This window comes from Brassica oleracea, chromosome C9 (assembly GCF_000695525.1).
Source record: "Brassica oleracea var. oleracea cultivar TO1000 chromosome C9, BOL, whole genome shotgun sequence".
NCBI classification, from domain to species: domain Eukaryota; kingdom Viridiplantae; phylum Streptophyta; class Magnoliopsida; order Brassicales; family Brassicaceae; genus Brassica; species Brassica oleracea.
In genome coordinates this window covers 2,462,045-2,468,346 of record NC_027756.1, presented here as the reverse complement: position 1 = coordinate 2,468,346, position 6,302 = coordinate 2,462,045, and positions in this window count along the sequence as shown.

Here is a 6,302-nt window from a genome sequence, read left to right as displayed (position 1 = left end):
TAAGTATATAGAGCGTTTAACGTAAAACTCAATATTTTGTACGGGTTCATACACATATTTCGTATGGGTTTATACATAGATTTTGAAAAAAAATCAAAAATATAACAATATTTTTAATGCATAGTTGCATCCTAAAATAACATATTATGATGGTCAAAGAGGCTTGAAATCTTTGTTGTCTATGTTTCTTTAGAAAATAGCGATTTTATAATTGTTAGTCCACCAATTTAGGGATTATATGAAGTTTTACTAGAATAATTGATTTAAAATTAGAAAGATGTCCATGTACCATGAAAGAAAGCTTAAATAAAATTTATAAAAATTTAGAATGTGGTCACTTACAAATTTAAAAATAACGCTAAAAATTATAGGCTTCACTATATAAAGCATTTACAAAAAAATTCAATATTCTCGTAGGGGTTAACACATAGATTTTGAGAAAATTTCAAAAGATTTGAAAATATTGTTTTAATGCATAGTTGCATCTTTCACTAACATATGATTATGTTCAAAGAGGTTTGGAGTCTTTGTTGTTTCCAATTTTTAAGAAAATGGCGATTCTACTATGATTATTCCACATATTTAGGGAGTATTATGCAGTTTTACTAAATAAATTGATAAAAAAAATTATAAAGATTTCCATATACCATGAAAGAGAGTTTAACATACATTAATACAAATTTATAATGTGGTTAGAAATTTTAAAATAACACTAAAAAGTTTAGGCTTCAGTATATAATGTATTTAAAGTAAAACTCAATATTTTGTACGGGTTAAACATAGATTTAAAAAATATTCAACAATATAAAAATATTGTTTTAATGCATAGTTGCATTCTAAACTAACATATGAAGATGGTCAAAGAGGCTTGAAATCTTTGTTGTCAATGTTTCTCTAGAAAGTAACGATTTTATAACGGTTAGTCCACTAATTTAGGGATTACATGAAGTTTTTGCAAAATTAATTGTTATAAACTTAGAAAGATGCTCATGTACCTTGAAAGAGAGTTTAAATAACATTTATTCAAATTTAGAATGTGGTTACAAATTTAAAAATAACGCTAAAAATTATAGGCTTCACTATATAAAGCATTTACAAAAAAATTCAATATTCTCGTAGGGGTTAACACATAGATTTTGAGAAAATTTCAAACAATTTGACAATATTATTTTAATACATAGTTGCATCTTTCACAAACATATGATGATATTCAAAGAGGTTTAGAGCTTTTGTTGTCTCCGTTTTTCAAGAAAAAGGCGATTCTACAGAGGTTATTCCACCTATTTAGGGAGTATATGATGTTTTACTAAATAAATTGATAAAAAAATTATAACGATTCTCATATACCATGAAAGAGAGTTTAACATACATTAATACAAATTTATAATTTGGCTAGAAATTTTAAAACAACACTAAAAATTTTAGTCTTGAGTATATAGAGCGTTTAAAGCAAAACTCAATATTTTGTAAGGGTTTATACGTAGATTTTGAAAAAATAAAAAATATAACAGTATTGTTTTAAGAGTTATTCTTAGGTTCACCCCCTAGGATTTCATTATTTCAAATTCGATATCTTTTAAAAAAGGAAACAAAATATTATCAAGTTATATTATGTTTTTAAAATAAAAAAATAAAAAAAAATAGCAGCTACATAAAAAAGAATTAAAAAAATCTTCTTAACGTCATCAGCAAAACACTAAACCTTAAATCCTAATCCCTAAACCCTAAATTCTAAACCCTAAACCCTTGGGTAAACCTAAACCCTTGGGTAAACCTAAACCCTTGGGTAAACCTAAACCCTTGGGTAAACCTAAACCCTTGGGTAAACCTAAACCCTTGGGTAAACCTAAACCCTTGGGTAAACCTAAACCCTTGGGTAAACCTAAACCCTTGGGTAAACCTAAACCCTTGGGTAAACCTAAACCCTTGGGTAAACCTAAACCCTTGGGTAAACCTAAACCCTTGGGTAAACCTAAACCCTTGGGTAAACCTAAACCCTTGGGTAAACCTAAACCCTTGGGTAAACCTAAACCCTTGGGTAAACCTAAACCCTTGGGTAAACCTAAACCCTTGGGTAAACCTAAACCCTTGGGTAAACCTAAACCCTTGGGTAAACCTAAACCCTTGGGTAAACCTAAACCCTTGGGTAAACCTAAACCCTTGGGTAAACCTAAACCCTTGGGTAAACCCTAAACCCTTGGGTAAACTCTAAACCCTTGGATAAATCTTAAACTCTAAATAAAAACACTAAACCCTAAAACTCTAAACCCTAAATCCTAAACCCTAAACCCAAGGGTTTAGAGTTTACCCAAGGGTTTAGAGTTTAGGGATTAGGATTTAGGGTTTAATATTTTGCCGACGACGTTAAAAATATTTTTTTGTAATTACTACTATTTTTTATTTATTTTTTTTACCTTTTAATTTTAAAAAGATAATATAATTTGACAATATTTTGTTTCTTTTTTTAAAAGATATCGAATATAAAATAACACAATCCTATTGGTTGGTGAACCTAGAGGTTCACCCTAGGGGGTGAACCCAAGAATAAGTCTTGTTTTAATGCATAGTTGCATCCTAAACTAACATATGATGATGGTCAAGAGGCTTGGAACCTTTGTTGTCAATGTTTCTCTAGAAAAATAACGATTTTATAGTGGTTATTCCACTAATTTAGGGATTACATGAAGTTTTACAAAATTATTTGATTTAAAATTAGAAATATGCCCATTTACCATGAAAGAGAGTTTAAATAAAATTGATACAAGTTTAGAATGTGGTTACAAATTTTAAAATAACGCTAGAGATTATAGGCTTAGTATACAAAGCATTTACCAAAAACTCAATATTTTCGTAGGGGGTTAGTTAACACTTAGATTTTGAGAAAAATTTCAAAAAAATATGACAATATTGTTTTAATGCATAGTTGCATATTTCACAAACATATGATGTTGTTCAAAGAGGTTTGGAGCCTTTGGTGTCTCCGTTTTTCAAGAAAATGGTGATTCTACAGTGGTTATTCCACCTATTTAGGGAGTATTATGAAGTTTTACTAAATAAATTGATAAACAAATTATAACGATTTCCATATATCATGAAAGAGTGTTTAACATACATTAATACAAATTTATAATGTGGTTAGAATTTTTAAAACAACACTAAAAAGTTTAGGCGTGAGTATATGGAGCGTTTAACGTAAAACTTAATATTTCGTAAGGGTTTATACATAGATTTTGAAAAAATTCAAAAACATAACAATATTGTTTTAATGCATAGTTGCATCATAAACTGCATATGATGATGGTCAACGAGGCTTGGAACCATTGTTGTCATGTTTCTTTAGAAAATAACGATTTTACAATGGTTAGTCCACTAATTTGGGGATTACATGAAGTTTTACAAAATTAATTGATATAAAATTAGAATGTGGTTACAAATTTTAGAATGTGGTTACAAATTTTAAAATAACGCTAAAAATTATAGGCTTTAGCATATAAATCATTTACCAATAACTCAATATTTTCGCAGGGGTTAACACATAGATTTTGAGAAAATTTCAAACAATTTGACAATATTTTTTTAATGGATAGTTGCATCTTTCACTAACGTAAGATAATGTTCAAAGAGGTTTGGAGCCTTTGTTGTCTTCGTTTTTCAAGAAAATGGCGATTCTTAAGTGGTTATTCAACCTATTTAAGCAGTATTATGAAGTTTTACTAAATAAATTGATAACAAAATTATAAAGATTCTCATATATCATGAAAGAGAGTTTAACATACATTAATGCAAATGTATAATGTGGTTAGAAATTTTAATATAACACTAAAAAGTTTAGGCTTCAGTATATAGAGCGTTTAAAGTAAAACTCAATATTTTGTATTGGGTTATACATAGATTTAAAAAAAAATCAAAATATAACAATATTGTTATAATGCATAGTTGCATTCTAAACTAACATATGATGATGGCCAAAGAGGCTTGGAACCTTTGTTGACTATGTTTCTCTAGAAAATAACAATTTTGTAATGGTTAGTCCACTAATTTAGGAATTACATGAAGTTTAACAAAATTAGTTGATATAAAATTAGAGAGATACCCATGTACCATGAAAGAGAGTTAAATAAAATTGATACAAATTTCTAATGTGGTTACAAATTTTAAAATAACGCTAAAAATTATAGACATCAGTATATAAAGCATTTACCAAAAACTCAATATTCTCTTGTAGGGGTTAAACACATAGATTTTGAGAAAAAATCAAAAAATTTGACAATATTGTTTTAATTCATAGTTGCATCTTTCACAAACATATGATGTTGTTCAAAGAGGTTTGGAGCCTTTGGTGTCTCCGTTTTTCAAGAAAATGGTGATTCTACAATGGTTATTCCACCTATTTAGGGAGTATTATGAAGTTTTACTAAATAAATTGATAAACAAATTATAACGATTTCCATATATCATGAAAGAGAGTTTAACATACATTAATACAAATTTATAATGTGGTTAGAATTTTTAAAACAACACTAAAATGTTTAGGCTTGAGTATATAGAGCGTTTAACGTTAAACTTAATATTTCGTAAGGGTTTATACATAGATTTTGAAAAAATTCAAAAACATAACAATATTGTTTTAATGCATATTTGCATCATAAACTGCATATGATGATGGTCAAAGAGGCTTGGAACCATTGTTGTCAAGTTTCTTTAGAAAATAACGATTTTATAATGGTTAGTCCACTAATTTAGGGATTACATGAAATTTTACGAAATTAATTGATACAAAATTAGAAAGATGTACATGTACCATGAAAGAAAGTTTAAATAACATTGATACAAATTTAGAATGTGGTTAAAAAAATTGAAATAACGCTAAAGATTATAGGCTTCAGTATATAAAGCATTTACCAAAATCTCAATATTTCCGTAGGGGTTTGGAACCTTTGTTGTCTCTGTTTTTTCAAAAAAAATGGTGATTCTACAGTGGTTATTCCACTTATTTAGGAAGTATTATGCAGTTTTACTAAATAAATTGATAAACAATTTAAAAGATTCTCATATGCCATGAAAGAGAGTTTAACATACATTAATACAAATTTATAATGTGGTTAGAATTTTTAAAACAACACTAAAATGTTTAGGCTTGAGTATATAGAGCGTTTAACGTAAAACTCAATATTTCATATTGGTTTATACATAGATTTTGAAAAAATTCAAAAACATAACAATATTGTTTTAATGCATAGTTGCATCATAAACTAACATATGATGATGGTCAAAGAGGCTTGGAACCATTGTTGTCATGTTTCTTTAGAAAATAACGATTTTATAATGGTTAGTCCACTAATTTAGGGATTACATGAAATTTTACAAAATTAATTGATATAAAATTAGAAAGACGTACATGTACCAAGAAAGAGAGTTTAAATAACGTTGATACAAATTTAGAATGTAGTTAAAAAAATTAAAATAACGCAAAATATTATAGGCTTCAGTTTATAAAGCATTTACCAAAATCTCAATATTTTCGTAGGGGTTTGAAACCTTTGTTATCTCTTTTTTTCAAGAAAATGACGATTCTACAGTGGTTATTCCATCTATTTAGAGAGGATTATGCAGTTTTACTAAATAAATTGATAAAAAATTATAAAGATTCTCATATGCCATGAAAGAGAGTTTAACATACATTAATACAAATGTATAATGTGGTTGGAAGTTTTAAAACAACACTAAAAAGTTTAGGCTTCAGTATATAAAGCGTTTAAAGTAATACCCAATATTTTGTATGGGTTTATACATAGATTTTGGAAACAATTTTGAAAATATAACAATATTGTTTTAATGCATAGTTTCATCCTAAACTAACATATGTTGATTGTCAAAGAGGCTTGGAACCTTTGTTGTCTAAGCTTCTCTAGAAAATATCGATTTTATAACGGTTAGTCCACTAATTTAGGGATTACATGAAATTTTACAAAATTAATTGATATAAAATTAGAAAGATGTCCATGTACCATGAAAAAGAGTTTAAATAACATTTTACAAATTTAGAATGTGGTTACAAATTTTAAAATAACGCTATAGATTATAGGCTTCAGTATATAAAGCATTTACCAAAAATTCAATATTTTTGTAGGGTTTAACACGTAGATTTTGAGAATATTTCAAATATTTTGACAATATTATTTTAATGCATATTTGCATCTTTCACTAACTTATGATGATGTTCAAAGATGTTTGGAGCCTTTGTTGTCTCCGTTTTTCAAGAAAATTGCGATTCTACGGTGGTTTTTCCACCAATTTATTGA